This window comes from Meriones unguiculatus, chromosome 12 (genome assembly GCF_030254825.1).
Source record: "Meriones unguiculatus strain TT.TT164.6M chromosome 12, Bangor_MerUng_6.1, whole genome shotgun sequence".
NCBI classification, from domain to species: Eukaryota; Metazoa; Chordata; class Mammalia; order Rodentia; family Muridae; genus Meriones; species Meriones unguiculatus.
The window spans coordinates 89301606-89315932 of NC_083360.1; the positions used below are offsets into that span (position 1 = coordinate 89301606).

At 46.0% G+C, this 14327-nt stretch overlaps 1 protein-coding gene and 1 long non-coding RNA gene across 7 annotated transcripts in view; one reads left to right on the forward strand and one right to left on the reverse strand.

Annotated features, from left to right (window-relative positions):
- Positions 1–14327, forward strand: part of Agbl4 (AGBL carboxypeptidase 4) — a 1227056-nt gene that overhangs the window by 1070972 nt on the left and 141757 nt on the right. The gene's annotated exons all lie outside the window — the stretch shown is intronic.
- LOC132646762 (uncharacterized) lies at positions 1470–6738 on the reverse strand. The gene is made up of 3 exons (XR_009585005.1): positions 6605–6738; positions 3885–4025; positions 1470–2313 (listed from the first exon to the last, which is right to left on the reverse strand). It is a non-coding gene; the product is annotated as an uncharacterized LOC132646762 (long non-coding RNA).

The window sequence follows — 14327 nt, forward strand, 5'->3', positions numbered from 1 at the left end:
TGTAGAGGCCAGAGGACAACTTTCAGGAGGCATGTCTTTCCACCGCGCTTTGTTGTTTCGAGGCAGGATCTCTCTTGATTCTGCCGTGCTGTGCACGCCAGGCTGTCTCTCAGCCCTGCCACTGGGAGTGCAAATGTGCACCCACCGTCTGGCCTCTCACGTGGGTTCTAGGCACTGAGCTCAGCCCATCAGACCTGCTCAGCAGATGTTTTTACCTGCTGAATCGCCCTGACGGCCTGATAACCTATTCAATTGTTTCCTGCTTAGGAAAATTCAGAAACCAGTTTACTTTTTATCTGTATACTTTCTTTCTGAATATTGATAATTGTGGATGAACTTTATTTTGCCAAGATCTAGCTTAGTTAGGTTTCCTTTTTCACTTATGTTACCTCACACTGATCTCTCGGGCATTTGGTTCGGGTAGATATTTGTTTGGGCTAAGTAAAATGTCCTCTGCTCCGTATCACATTTGTTGCTTTTATTATCATTGTTAACTATTAACTATCCCTTTGATAGTTCTCAGAATCCATAGTTGTCTAATGTCCCTGCCATATTTATTTATTTATTTATCTACTTACTTATTTACTTATTTATTTATTGTATCTTGTTCTCTGGCCTTTTTTCCACATTCTTTCAAATCTGTCTTCCTTGCCTGGCATGAGAAATTATCCTTCTACAGTAACAGTTCTGTTCCTTCCCTGTTCTCCTGGGAATTTCAGCTAGGTCTTTGTTCTGTACTAATCCAGCACACTGACGCTTTCATCAGCGGCCTTCCTCTGCCTCTCTGTCTCTAACAGCCTGTCTTCTTCCATCTCATCTTCTTCCCTGGACTTGTAAGCAGCCAGTCTAATACCTGAGGTTACTGCACTCTCTTTTCAAAGCTTCTCTTCCCTCGGCTCTCAGGATGATCTCTCCTTTTGTTATACCTCATCGAAAGCCAAATCTTTATTGTTTATTGTTTTCGTTTTTAGTCTAGGTTTTAGGCTTTATTTTGCTTTGCTCAATTATCTTTGAATAAGGCAGTCTCCAGAAGACTTGGCAACTGCAAACAGGAAACCCAGGAATGCAGCACAAACCCTTCCTTACCCTGGCGAGTATTCTTCCAGGTTCTGAGGTCCGAGAGCTTGTCCCCCAGCTCCACTGAAAGGGTGATTTGCCACCTCTGAAGTTGATCTTCTCCTCAGCTTATACTCCTTCCTTTGCTCAAGGAGGTCTACAAGCCCTCCTTCCCCCCAGCAAACACTTCTTCCAAACATTTCCTGTCTTAGTCTGTTCACAAGGCCTTACTTTAATGGCCTCTGTACTCATGGATGCTAGCCACTCTCTGCTTCCTGTTGTGTCACAGCTCAGATCTGTCTCCGAGTGGATGCTGGAGAAGATGAGGGAGCAGCAGAGGCGTGGAGTAGGAGGAGGAAGATTGCTCTGCAGGCTCAAAGGCAGGTCCTCTGTAGCAGCTCCCTTTTTCCTACTCAGCACATCCTATATTTAGGAGCAGGATGTACAGAGTCAAGGGCTTCTCACGGCTTGCTGTAGGAGCAGACAGAAAATTACCCCATTCTCAAATATGATATGTAGCACTATTGTCAGCTTTTGGTATTTCATGTGTCTTCATGGGACTTCTGATAGAACTACAGAAGGTACTATGCTAAATATTACTAGCCAGGCACCATACCAACATGCAGATGTTTTAATGAAGAGTAATTTTACATGTTACTTACTCATTCATTCATTCATTCATTCATTCATTCATGTCTGCTTCTTCTACTAGTTTAAAAGTTCAGATTGTTTTGCTTCTAACCCAGTATAAGAACTGTCCTTACTGGATGCTCAAAACCTGGAAAATGTCATGAAAAGTAGCGCAGTCGGGGCAGAGAGCAGAAAGCTATTTTAGAAGAGGGTGCCATTGGTCATGTGAACCCTGCAGTGTCGTTACAATTTGAGAGCTTTCTAATATCTATCAGCCAATTTGACAATAGGAGCACCATGAGATTAACAAGGATGAGCATTATTTCCCCGCCTTGTCTACAACCAAAGAAACCGAGATACAGAATGAAGCAGATACCCGCGCCACAGTTATGGGTAGGAAAAGGGAGCAGCACTCCCTCCTGCACAGGGGTGGTTCTAAAGCATCCTCTCCCTCCTGCTGAGTCTGGTCAGGAGGAGAAAGGAGAGAGCTGGTGGGGTGGGGTGAGGAGGCTGGGAGCAGGGTGCTTCTAAAGACCAGAGGGTGGCCTCAGTTGCATGTGCTAGCAGGTAGGCATTAGGCTGCTTTGAGGGAGGCTGATGGAACCTGACTGTGACAGCAAACAGCACCTGGAACAGAGAGAGACACAAGATAAATGTGACAAGCAATCGCTAAGCAATGATTAATTGAATTCTTGCCACGTGCTGCTATTTTGTATTCTTCCAGCGTCTCTGCAGAGTAGGCGCCATTATTCCCTCCTGTGGAAAACAGAACCGCAGTGTCCAGAGGGCTCGTTCCTGCCTAAGATTATAGAGCAGTGTGAAGCCATCCAGGAGGCCAATGCCTTCTGCCTGATCCCCAAGCCTGGATCTTATGCTGAGCTCTAAATAACACAGGCAGAAATGAGGCCAAGTCTGCATTGTCAGGACGGTGAGTCTGGCTATATAGAGAAGTGACATCTTCCCAGAGTCAGGTTTCAGTGACCGGAAGAACCCCAATGTGGAGAGTAGCCAGATAGCGTGTTCAGCAGAAGCCCTCCTCCCTGTGGCAGCTAAAGGAATGACCCTGCCTTCAAAATGTAATGGGGCATAGGTGAGAGAAAGAATACCAGAGCACGGGCTAGCTGGTCAGGGCTACGTGGAGATGTAGCCCAATCACAGCAGTCATTCTGAGAGTGCTCATTTGGTAACTGGAGTCAAGGCTAGGGCTAGAGTTGAGCTGAGGGAACCAGTTGTAGCCAGCATTAGGCTCTGATTGGCCGAGGAGCTGTAAACCGGATAAGCCCTTTGTCTTACGTTCATCCATTGCTTCCAACAGACAAGTAAGATTACAGCCCTCAACATCAGGGACATTTTCCCACACCTGTTAAAGTGCCTTCTGGTTTTGTGTCAGATTCCTGTCACTGTTGAGTATGTGTGTGTGTGTGTGTGTGTGTGTGTGTGTGTGTGTGTGTGGACACACACACATATGTGTATACATATGTATATATTCCAACTCTTAGGAGAGTATCAGTGCTCAGAAATGAATGGAATAAGTGAATGATTACATGTGTGTATTTTCAGGCTTACAGGGAAACTGCACGAAACCACCAAATGGTCCTTTTATCTTTCTGGTCAGTATTGAAATCTCTTAGCTAGAGATTCATTCGTTCATTCATATTAGTTTTTGAAACAGCAAGGGAAAAAAGCAAAACAAAACAAAAAACCTCTCTGGCCCCGGATGAGGGAATGTGAGCTAAGCCTCATCCTGTAGTCTCTGCGAGTTACATTACCACACCCTGTCAGCCTCACTCTCCCCAATGTCACATGGAAAGGACAGTGCCCGCTTTCTGCTTTCCTGACTTGATGTCTAGGGACCTGGTAGGGTCCTTCCCACCGCCACCCCAAAGGCTAACTCTGAGAGCATCATGCTGAAAGCTACCAGCAGGTGGCAGCACAAGGCACTTTCATGCTACCACTCCTGGCCTAATGAGAGGAATTTTGATGTTGTCTCGGGACCAACCTGGGCCTAGTGAGGTCCTTGCCTTTCATGCTAGTGGACTAAAACTGGATGGCTCCTTGTCTTGCTTGGTGAATAGCAACCGAGTCCTGGAATACCTACATCGAGAGTGTAGCCCATTTTCCCAAAGATACTGTTGTTGTTGTTTTTTGTTTTTTGTTTTTGTTTTTTCTAAAAGGAGGTACCTTAAAACGGGGTTCACCTGTAGAATTTGGCTGAATCTCTTTCATTAGGGCCAGCACATTTCTGCCACTGAGCCATCTCTCTTGTGCCTGTAGAAAGTTCTCACAGACATGCGCTCTGGGTTCTGAGCTCCCTTCCATTCTGAAATACAACTGGGTACCTGGAGGGTGGAGGGGAAAGGTGTAAGTCAGAGGCATTTGAAGGAAAGCAGCTTTGAAGTCGGGGGCCATTATGTTAATGGCATTACTCAATTTCTGGAAGCAATCCTGATTAAATATTCATTGGCCTTGATTATACTGAAATTAGGGCTAAAGCGTGAAGTCAAATCGAGGGGAATAATGGCAGTGTAAATAATACATGGCCTCTAAATTGAAAACACCAGCTTGTACAGCCAGGTCGGCCCCCACCCTGCTTGTCACTGTATTATTTGTTTAGAAGGTGATTAGCCCGACGCGGGCATTTCTTAGCATCTGGGCAACTGGAATTGGAAATGATCCCAGGGTTCTCTGTATCTCTGGGAATGCGGGAGAATTAAAGCACACGCCTTGCAGCAGGGGATTTTCTCTAGGTCAGGAACCCAGACGCTTACAGTCTTGGTGACATGCCACCACAGAGTTCCTGCAGTCTGCAAGTGACCTACTGGTGGGCTCTGAGAAGAACAGCCTCTTTTTCGTCCAAATCTTTGGCAGTGTAATTGATGAACAGAGAAAAGCGAGCGGGGCAGGGAAGAGCTTCAGGCAGAGAGAGGCAAGAATAGCCAGGTGAGATTTGATCAGACTGATAAGCCATAGACAGAGGGAGATCTGCTGACAACTCTGAAGTTGTGGGACAAATAGTGTGTGTAAGCTGGTGGGGGGGGATTTTCAAAAAAGAGTCAGGGTAGTTTCAAGGGAGCCTGACAGTGTCTTTATCATCATGTTCTTTGTTGGACCCCTAATGCCTGACCCGGAGTGTAAATTGGCGGATGTTGGTTGAACGGGTAAAACAATGTGATGCTGGGGAAAGGAGGAAGTGAAAGGAAAGGCCATTTCAAATAGATAGGACCACCTCCCATCAGCCAACCCTCAAACCCTACTGTGTAAAGCGCCAGAGAGAGGAGCTATCTCCCTGGAAATCGGTCAGGGCTCACAGTGGACCAGGAGCTGGTCACATAGAGTGCTCTACTCCCCTGACAGGACGAGTGATGAATGCTTACCTCTAGAGTTGGGTCATGATAGAGCATGGTAGATTCCTCACTGGCTTGGTCTATGATGTGCTAAAAAATGACATCTGTAATCCTTCCTTGGGACCCCTCTTGCTCTAAATTCTGTTTCACTTTTCCTTATGAAAGCTGCATCTGCCCTGTTCACCATTGTCCATATTTCTCACTCTTCATAGACACGAGACAAGGAACTTGAAAATCACCAACTCAAAGTGAATTTGGTGATTGCTCATTGTCTAGCACCACCAGTTAAGATCACCAAGAACTAAGAAGGGTTTCATTGCTCCCCAAATGCCATAGCACAAGCGTTCCATGGATCATCTCAGTGAGCAACTCTGGCAGTGTTAGGAGAAAGGCATGGTGATCATCCCATTTCAGATCAAAGAAAGCGGCATTTGAAAGGAATTGGTTTGTACACACAGCTGGTTAAAGAACTTAAATTCCACACATCCAGTAAGAAATGGCCTCCTGGGTTATTATCAGAGTCCAGTCCTGCCTGTAGCCTCTCTCTACCTCCTGATGGCTGTCATTAAGTACCAGCTCCAGCACTCCCACAGCTAAGCTGCCTCTGCTGCCATGCCCTCCCCTTTTGCAGTGGACTATATAATCTCAAACTGTGAGCCAAAATAACAGCATTGTCCCCAAAGTTGCTACTTTCTGGTATTTTATTACAAAGATGAGAGAAATACTTAACAAGGGCCTTTAACCTCTACCTAGCCCTGGGTCAGATGAGCTGCTAGGAAGATTAGCCAAAAGGATCAGGGCTGAAACCGGTGCCTCATAGAGAATCAAAGAGCTTCGAACGCGAGAAGGAATGGGTGCTTTGGTATCTCTTCTGGGTCATGTTTAGTAGGGTGACCCCTGAAGCTACCTGGCCTTGGTTCTCCCTTTCATAACCTCAGTGTCCACAGACAAGTTGATGAGAGTTCCTAGCCAGCAGGACTACAGAGGATGGTACACATGAGTGGAGAGGTAGGACCTCCAACAGTCCTGCTATGCAGGAAAGGCATGAAAAGCATCAATTGTTACTGGGAGTTCAGAGGACTCCCTGGCAAGACCACTGCAATGCTTCCTAGCCTGTTTCCTTGCATGCAAAGCAAAGAGAAAGAAAGAGAAGGAGGGAAAGGAAGCCAAAGTTAGTTAGTCACTGACCTGTACTTCATGCCCACCTGTGCTGAGCAATGTAAAACAAAACAAAACAAAACAAACAAACAAACAACAACAATGACAACAAAACGCCAGGCCATTTCACTGCCCAGATTACCCACAGAAGGCTTTCAGGGTCCCTTAAATAGAAGCTGCAGTTCAAGTCCTGACCTGCTTACTGTCACTATCGTGGGAAGAGTTGTCCCTTGGATCCATCTCTCCCTGAGGGGAGGGTGATGGTCGTGTTGCCAAACAGTGTTTGTTCCTTATGGTTCCATGGGTGGGTGGCCAGCCCACGCTCCCTCTCCCAGACTTCTGTCTACTGCCATGCTCTCCATGTGGGTGACGTGACAGACAACCATGCAGAGCCTTTCCAACTCCCTCAGCATTACCTGAGCGTCCCAGTGGGAGGCTGGGATGGCAGGCTTCCCAGCTTCACGGCATGCCGCCCCCGTGTTGGCTCTGGGATCTGCCGGCTCCTCCTGAAGCTCATCACTAATTGGACCGTCTTGGGTTTTGCTTTTTTCTTTCTGAAATCACCAATCTTTGTGCAACTGCAGCTGTGCTGTAGCACCAGGAGTTTGGTACTGGGTGTCTTAGCTCCTTCCTGCTGTATTTTCATTTCCTCTTCTTCTCTTTTTCTCCAAGGCTTTCACTAAGAAGGCAATAGCAACCTGACTAGACAATTCTTTGTTTCATCTATTGTTAAGCTCTTCATTCTTAACTATTTTGTGAATATATATATATATGATGTATTCTGTTTAATCTTACCCCAATGTAATTTCTTCCCACCCTTGTCAATGTCCCCTCCCCACAGTTGCTTTTCCACAACTGTGCTTTTTGTCTTTGTTTTGTGTCCCAGTGAGTTTAACCAGGGTCATCTGTGATCATGGCCTTGGAACTATATATTAGAGCCCGGTGGGCTCACCAGTGATTACACAACTGAAGGCGATGACTACCTCTCATCTAGAATCTGCAATAGCTGATAGTTCAGCAAGGAGTAGGGCCCTATGAGCCTCTCCCATCCATGATTAACTGTTGACATACCCAGTCTTGTGAAGGCCTGGAAAAGCAGATGTAGCTGCTGTGAGATCATGATTCCAATGTCTGTGTCATGCCCTGAAGATATTTCATAGCTCTTCTCTGTGTGTTCCAACTCTTACATTCTTTCTGGCCACCTCTCTGGGATGTTCCCTAAATCTTACAGGGGGTAGTATAAGTGTCCTGTTTAAGGCAAAGCACTCAACAGTCACTTTTTCTTTTTTTCTTTTTTTTTTCTTTATTAATTACACTTTATTCACTTTGTATCCCCCCTGTGGTTCTCTCCCTCCTCCTGTCCCAATCCCTCCCTTCCTCCACCCTTTGCATGAATGTCCCTCCCCAAGTCCACTGATAGGGGAGGACTTCTTTTCCTTCCTTCTGATCCTAGTCAATTAGGTCTCATCAGGAGTGGCTGCATTGTCTTCTTCTGTGGCCTGGTACTGCTGCTTCCCCCTCAGGGGGAGGTAATTAAAGAGCAGGTCAATCAGGTCATGTCAGAGACAGTTCCTGTTCCTATTACAATGGAACCCACTTGGATACTGAACTGCCATGGGCTACATCTGTGCAGGGGTCTTAGGTTATCTCCATGCATAGTCCTTGGTTGGAATGTCAGTCTCAGGAAAGACCCCTGTGCTCAGATTTTTTTGGTTCTGTTGCTCTCCTTGTGGAGTTCCTGTCCTCTCCAGATCTTACTGTTTCCCACTTCTTTCCTAAGAGTCTCTGCACTCTGCCCAAAGGTTGCCCATAAGTCTCAGCATCTACATTGATAGACTGTAGGGCAGAGCTTTTCAGAGGTCCTCTGTGTCAGGCAGTCACTTTTTCTTATCATCCTGAACAGACGCAAGTCTCTGTAGTACTAGTTTCTCTAATTAAGCTGAGAGTAGCATTTCTTTATATGTAAAACCATAAATATTTACAAGGCCATTTTATGCCATGTCAATTTAGCTAAAACAAAATAAAACAATAATAACAATAGTTGTAAGTTCCCCACTAAGGCCCATCACCTCCAAACTTTTTAGCATGTTTTCAGCACCAAGATGAATTCTGTCGTATGGAGCAGGAAATCTGATCAGAAAGCAGTTGGTTGCTCCTGCAACAGTCAAACCATTATTACACCAATGGACTCACCTTGCTTGACAAGTTGGCATTACAGTCACATCTGGATAAGACTGTTGATGCCTTTCTCCCCCTGCAGCCTGCTTAGCACCTTTTGGCACTATGTAAATTAGCCAGTGGGGAAGAAACTTCTAGAACAGTTCCAGCTTGATTCCTTTGTGCCTTCAGCCAGTGTGTGAGGTGTCTTCAGCAATAGGGTCTGTTAATTTAGTTCTGGTGGGCAGCTACAAGGACTGCAAGAGGCTGTACTATACTGGGGCTTTGGTAACTCCATGACTACCAAGTCATGAAGTGGTAGTTCCCATTGCTGGCTCTAGGAGTCTCATTTTGAAAACAAGGAATTCTAGGAGAAGTATATCCAGCCATGAACAACACCTCGTTTCTAGCTTCCTTTTAACCTGTTTTTAATTGGCTTAAAGAGTAATAGAATTCCATTTGCTCATTGTTTTTCTTACACCTTTTGTTTCAGTTAATCTTCCCTATGTACTTCTTCACCTCCCCTATCCCATACCCTTAACCCTGCTTGAATCTTTATATCTCCTGGTTCCCCAACATCATTCACCACAATCAAACTGACTTCACACAAATGTAAATAAAGGTATGTAACCCACCTCATAAATGGATTCAAGGACAGAACTCACATGATCATCTCATTAGATGTAGAAAAGGACTTTGGCAAAATCCAACATTTCTTCATGTTGGGAGTGCTATAGACCAAGGCTAGAGGGAACGAATCCTATTAGAACAGTGAGGCTTAGAGAGGAGGTGAAGGCAGTGATGGGTCACACAGCAGCTAATCAGGTGATTTACATTTCAGCCTGTAGTTTGTGGCAATTTCCCCAAGAAATTATTGTCCCACCGAAGATCCCCATTCCAGGAGTTTTTATTGGCAGGATGGCTTCTCCCCTTTTCCAAGAACCTAGGGTACTAACGTGTTACCTCTGAAAGGTCAAGGTCTGAGAGAGGGCTTGAGTCCACTGGAGTTCTACAAGGCAGGCCCAGATCTTGCCAGCGGCAGCACTTCTCTGGCCCAAGCCTCAGTCTCTGGACCTGTTTAATGTTGAAGCTGACGTCACTGTGGCTGACCCCTCCACCATCCCTGCTCCTCAGCACCACCGTCCTGCTCTCTTGTGTTTTCCACATTTGCTCCACTGGTCTCTGTGTCTGGCTCCCGCAGTGTCTCTTACCTCCAATTGTGCTTTCCATGACTACCCTGCACTGTCTCCCGCACTCCTGCATTGGTCCTGCCTCCTTGTGACTTCATTTTCCACACATGACAGCTAAGCCCAGTGGGATCACTCTGTGTGTAAACATGCTTGTGGCTTGATAGCTGCAGATTGACAGAAGGATGCCGGTCCTTCTGGAAGGATCTCCTAGGGGATCTAGGGCTGATGCTCAGGATGGCCTTAAAGTTAAAGCCTGGCACCAACAATGGAGGCTGATGAATTGATACAGAAGGGATTTAGAAACAGTAGGAAGGCGACTCTGCCTACCAGATGGAGCATGCATGTAAGACCCTACAGACATTATGTCTTGATAGAAAAAGCTAGACCTGCCTATCTTTTCTTTCCTCTCTCCTCCCTCTTTTCCCTTCTTTCTTCTCTTCTGTTTCCTGCCCAATTATCCTTCTATTTATTCATTCATACATTTTTGTTTACTGCATTTCGTACATTAATGCAATTATACTACATTAATGCATTTTGTTTATGTGTACAGAATACAAGGCAGGCACAGTGTTCTGTGATAGAAGACGTGTTCCAGAGGTATGAGTCCTATCCATCAGACTCTTCTTATGTGCTCTCATAGACACTGGCTCAAATACAGTTGGGCAAGACAATGAACACAGAGGGAATCTAGAGAGGGAGGCAGAGTTAGATCTTGTTTGTGTAAAGGAAGTTAGCCCTGCCTACATGTGCAAAGGCAGGACACCTAAGCAAGGTGAGAGGAAGGGAACCATATGCAGATTGGTAGGGGGACAACTAGCTAAGGCATCAAGGATGAAGAGGCGCCGTCTGTGTTACCACAAGCTATGTGAGCACCCCTCTCTGAGCCTCAGTTTTGTCATCTGTAGAATGGAAATGGCAATGTCATTTTGAGAAGATTCGATGAAGCAAGGTTGGTCAGCCTCACTGTACCTCAAGTTCCCCATCTCTCTGATAAGGAGATAACAGCAAGCCAGGGTTAGGGATTATGAGCCGAAATGGTGAACAGCAGGGCAGGCAGTCCAAAGGCTGTCAAGTCATAAACTTAGCTGTCACTGTCACCTTCATGACCCAGAGGTTGAGGCAGTAAGTCAGGAGATATCAGCTCTGACTTCATGGGATGAAGGTTTATTTATGAATTATTTAGGTATCAAGTTTTTATTTCCCTGCTGTACCCCCTCTTTCTGTGAGTTCCCTGAAAGCCAAATCTTGACCTGCTGCCTCAGATGTAGCCCTTTCCATCCCTCCAATTATCTATCTTATTTTAAGATATTTTTCTAAAAAATAGAAACAGCAATAGACTCAGAGGGATAAAGTGACTTTCAAAGGTGGCACAGCAGTAACCTGTGGGAGCGGTAGATAACACACTGCCTAAAGTATGCTGTCTGGAGGAGGCTGGTGGACACGGTCGGGGTTGGGGTCGGGGTTTGGAGTCAGGATCTCTGGAAGGCCACACACCAAAGACTCTGAGACCTCTTCTTTCTCTTTTGTTTAAAGAAGGGACAACTGAGATTCAGAGCATGAGTTGCAGTCACACAGGTAACCTGGCAGAAGCATCTTGTTAAGACTTTTGGGACTCCAGCTTTTATAGCAGAAACCAGAGCCAAGGACATATCTCTCTCTCTCCTGTCTGTATATTCTGGCTCCTCTCCTCCTTTGCATTCCTTTCCCTTCTCTTTCTTCTCTCTCTTCTCTATTCCTTTCTTTCCTTCCTTCCTTCTTTCTTTCTCTCTCTCTCTCTCTCTTTCTTTCTTTCCTTCCTTCCTTCTTTCTTTCTTTCTGGTGGGGGATGGCAAAAATGTTTCTAATACCTACAAATCAGAGATGTCACATAAAAATCACCTGTAATATTTCTTGCCAAATGGAGGCAGCATCAGTTACGCTGTGGCCTCTGCCCCTCATTTGCCAGCTGTGCCCATCTGCATGCCTGCCCTGCTTCAGCAGGCATTTGCCTCCGCATCCCCCTGATCACTAGACCTCACGAGTGGCAGGGCTGGAACTGAGTCCCTACTTATGGGGCTTTCGCCACAGCAGGCACTCATGCACAGACCACCAGGAGGAGGCAGTCTGGGCAGATTACTCTCTGAGGGCAGGTTCCCTGCAATCTGAATGAAGGCATTTTCCTTAGCTCCTCTCTTTATTTTCAGCTGATTCTTTTCCCAAGTTCCTCCCTGCTGAAGGAGCAGTCTCTGTGCCTGCATTAAATCAGAACTGGCCTTCAAGCCATCATCTTCAGCTTCTCCTTGAATTTTGCCTTTTATGGCATTAGGCAGAAGCTGTGCTCATGTCCTCCTTACCCAGCCCCAGTGACACCCAAAAAGGCAGGGTCTTAATTGACTGTATAATATCAGTCACTTTTAGTATGGACTACGGTTGAAATAAACCTTTGTCTAAAGGCCATGGACAGGCTTCAGCTGCATCTCAAGTCAGACCAGTGTACGGGGACAGGAGAGTGGCTGGTTCTGACAGTGGGTCAGTGCTCTGATCCGCTTCTCTTCCAGTCTGGCAAACTTGTTCTTGATCACTGTCCGGCCACACTGAGGACTGCAGTGACCCAATCAGCACAGGCTGGACACAACTCAGGAGTCTTAACTCTGGTCGCACAGGAGTGGCAGTTCTTCAGCAGGTGAAGGAAAATCCCCCATTGTATCCTAATCTGTTCAGGGCGTGGAAACCAAACCCCCAGAACTACCCACCTACTGAGATTTAGGCTGCTGGCCTCTGAGGGGCCAGAGAAAGGAGTTTTGTCATTTTCCTGGTATAGTTGGTGGGGGGCATCATTGTTAGAATGCCAATGGTTACCTGCTATTTATATTTTCAAAGTGAAAAGGTCGGCTTGAAAGCAGAGGGACTAGTTTGGGCATCTTCCCCAGCCATTCTCTCTACCCAGCAAAGTAGAAAGTCATTACATTCAGAGTGTGGTTGACTGATGCTTGAGTGCAGAGCTAATGCTCCATGGCTCCTCGCTAAGTTCCAATCTCACCTTCTGATCAGAGTTCAAGTCTTAGCAACTGGATGTAAATTTGTCAATGGAGACAGAAGACACAGAATTAGGAAGACAACACCCCCCTCCCCTAAGCATTTCAAGCCCATCTCCCTACTGAGACCTTCTGTGAGGGCCAGCCTTGCATCTAACATCTTCTGGGTAGAAGTTGCTAAAAAGTAATCCTCAGGGCTCTCTTTTTAGCATACTTCTTGCCTCATCCACAAATGTTCTCTCTTATTCTGATTCTGAGCCACAGGGACAGTGTAGGGAAGCTAGAGGCCATATGCATGGGTCACATACTGGGAAGCTGGAGGCTGCTCTCCAGTAGCTGGCAATGGGCCCGGTGTCCTTTCTGTGGGGAGTTTAGACGCTCCCGGGGTTAGTATCAGGAAGAAATTTGGACAGGAAAGAAGCCTGGTTTCTCTGCAGAGCTCCACTGCCGTCTGCCTTCCCATGAACCTCTGGCAGCAGGTGAGGAAATTCATTGAATTGAACAAGTTCACAGAATCACTTGGAACTTGGTGAGTGTTTGAATACAAAGCATTAGCATCCTCCATCACACCTGTCACTCCCCTTGTTTCATAGGCAGGAAGCTGAAGTTGAGTGATGTATCGAAGTTTAGACAGAAGGGGCATCCCTAGAGCTTAGACCCAGAACATTGTTTGCAGTGTTCTGCACCTCTCAGCTTTCCAGCAGCTTTGCCTGGATGCCAGGGTTCCTCTCGTCTGCTTCTGCTTTATTCATTCTCTAACCTTCTCATCTGTTTCCTCAGTGTTTCCAGGAAGCTTTTTAAATGAGAGACAAAAAGGTTGTGGTTCCCATTTCCTAGTCAATAAAACTGAGGTTTAATGCAGGCACAGAGCTAGCTGAACTTTGCACAGCTACACAGTGAGGGGATAGCACAAACCAGAGATTTAGTATCATATGCATGCTGTTAGTCCAGTTTCTCCCCTGAGGAAGCCTTCTGAACAGCCCGTGGGGCACATTGCCATCTTTTATAGGTTTGAAAACTGCATAAGAGCTGGAGAAAGAGCCCAGTACCCAGTCCTGCACCTCTGCTCTGGATTAGTTTGTTCTGCTACAACAAATACTCAGTCCATGGGACTGAAACAGCAAAAAAAAACATTTTTCCCCAGTTCTAGAGGCTGGCAGCCGCAGGTCCATTGTATTGGTGGGCTGTTGCCTCTGAAATATATCCATCTTTAGCCTGAGGATGGCCGTGCTCACCAGCCTTTGCACTGTATTTGGTGCAAGTATCTGTACCCTAATCACCTCTTCCTAAAGGATACCTGGGTTAGACCCTATTCTAGTCACCTCATTTCACCGAACCACTTCATTAAAGGCTCCAAACACAGCTATATCTAAGTGATGTATTAGTTACTCTTCTGTTGCTGTGATTGTTGTGGGGTACCTGAAGAGAAAAACTCCCATGAGGCCTGAATTCACTACGAACAGCACTGTCCCAAGCTGGTCAGGGAGGAGCTCTCTCTTCCCTCAACCTCCAGTTCGTTCCTTTCTAAGACTAAAATCCCTGAAATTGTGACATAGATAAAAACACAGCTCTGGACATCTGCAACAAGCAAGCATTGTTTACAGAAGCTGAGAGATTACCATTAAATAGCCAGGTGGTTAACCTTTAGCTCATGGTCACATTGTATAGGAATTTAAGGATGGTCCATAGGCTGGCACAACTGTAGTTCAGTAGCCCACTACATGATAAACACCATGACCAAAAGCAACTTGGAGAGGAAAGGGTTTATTTCAGCTTAC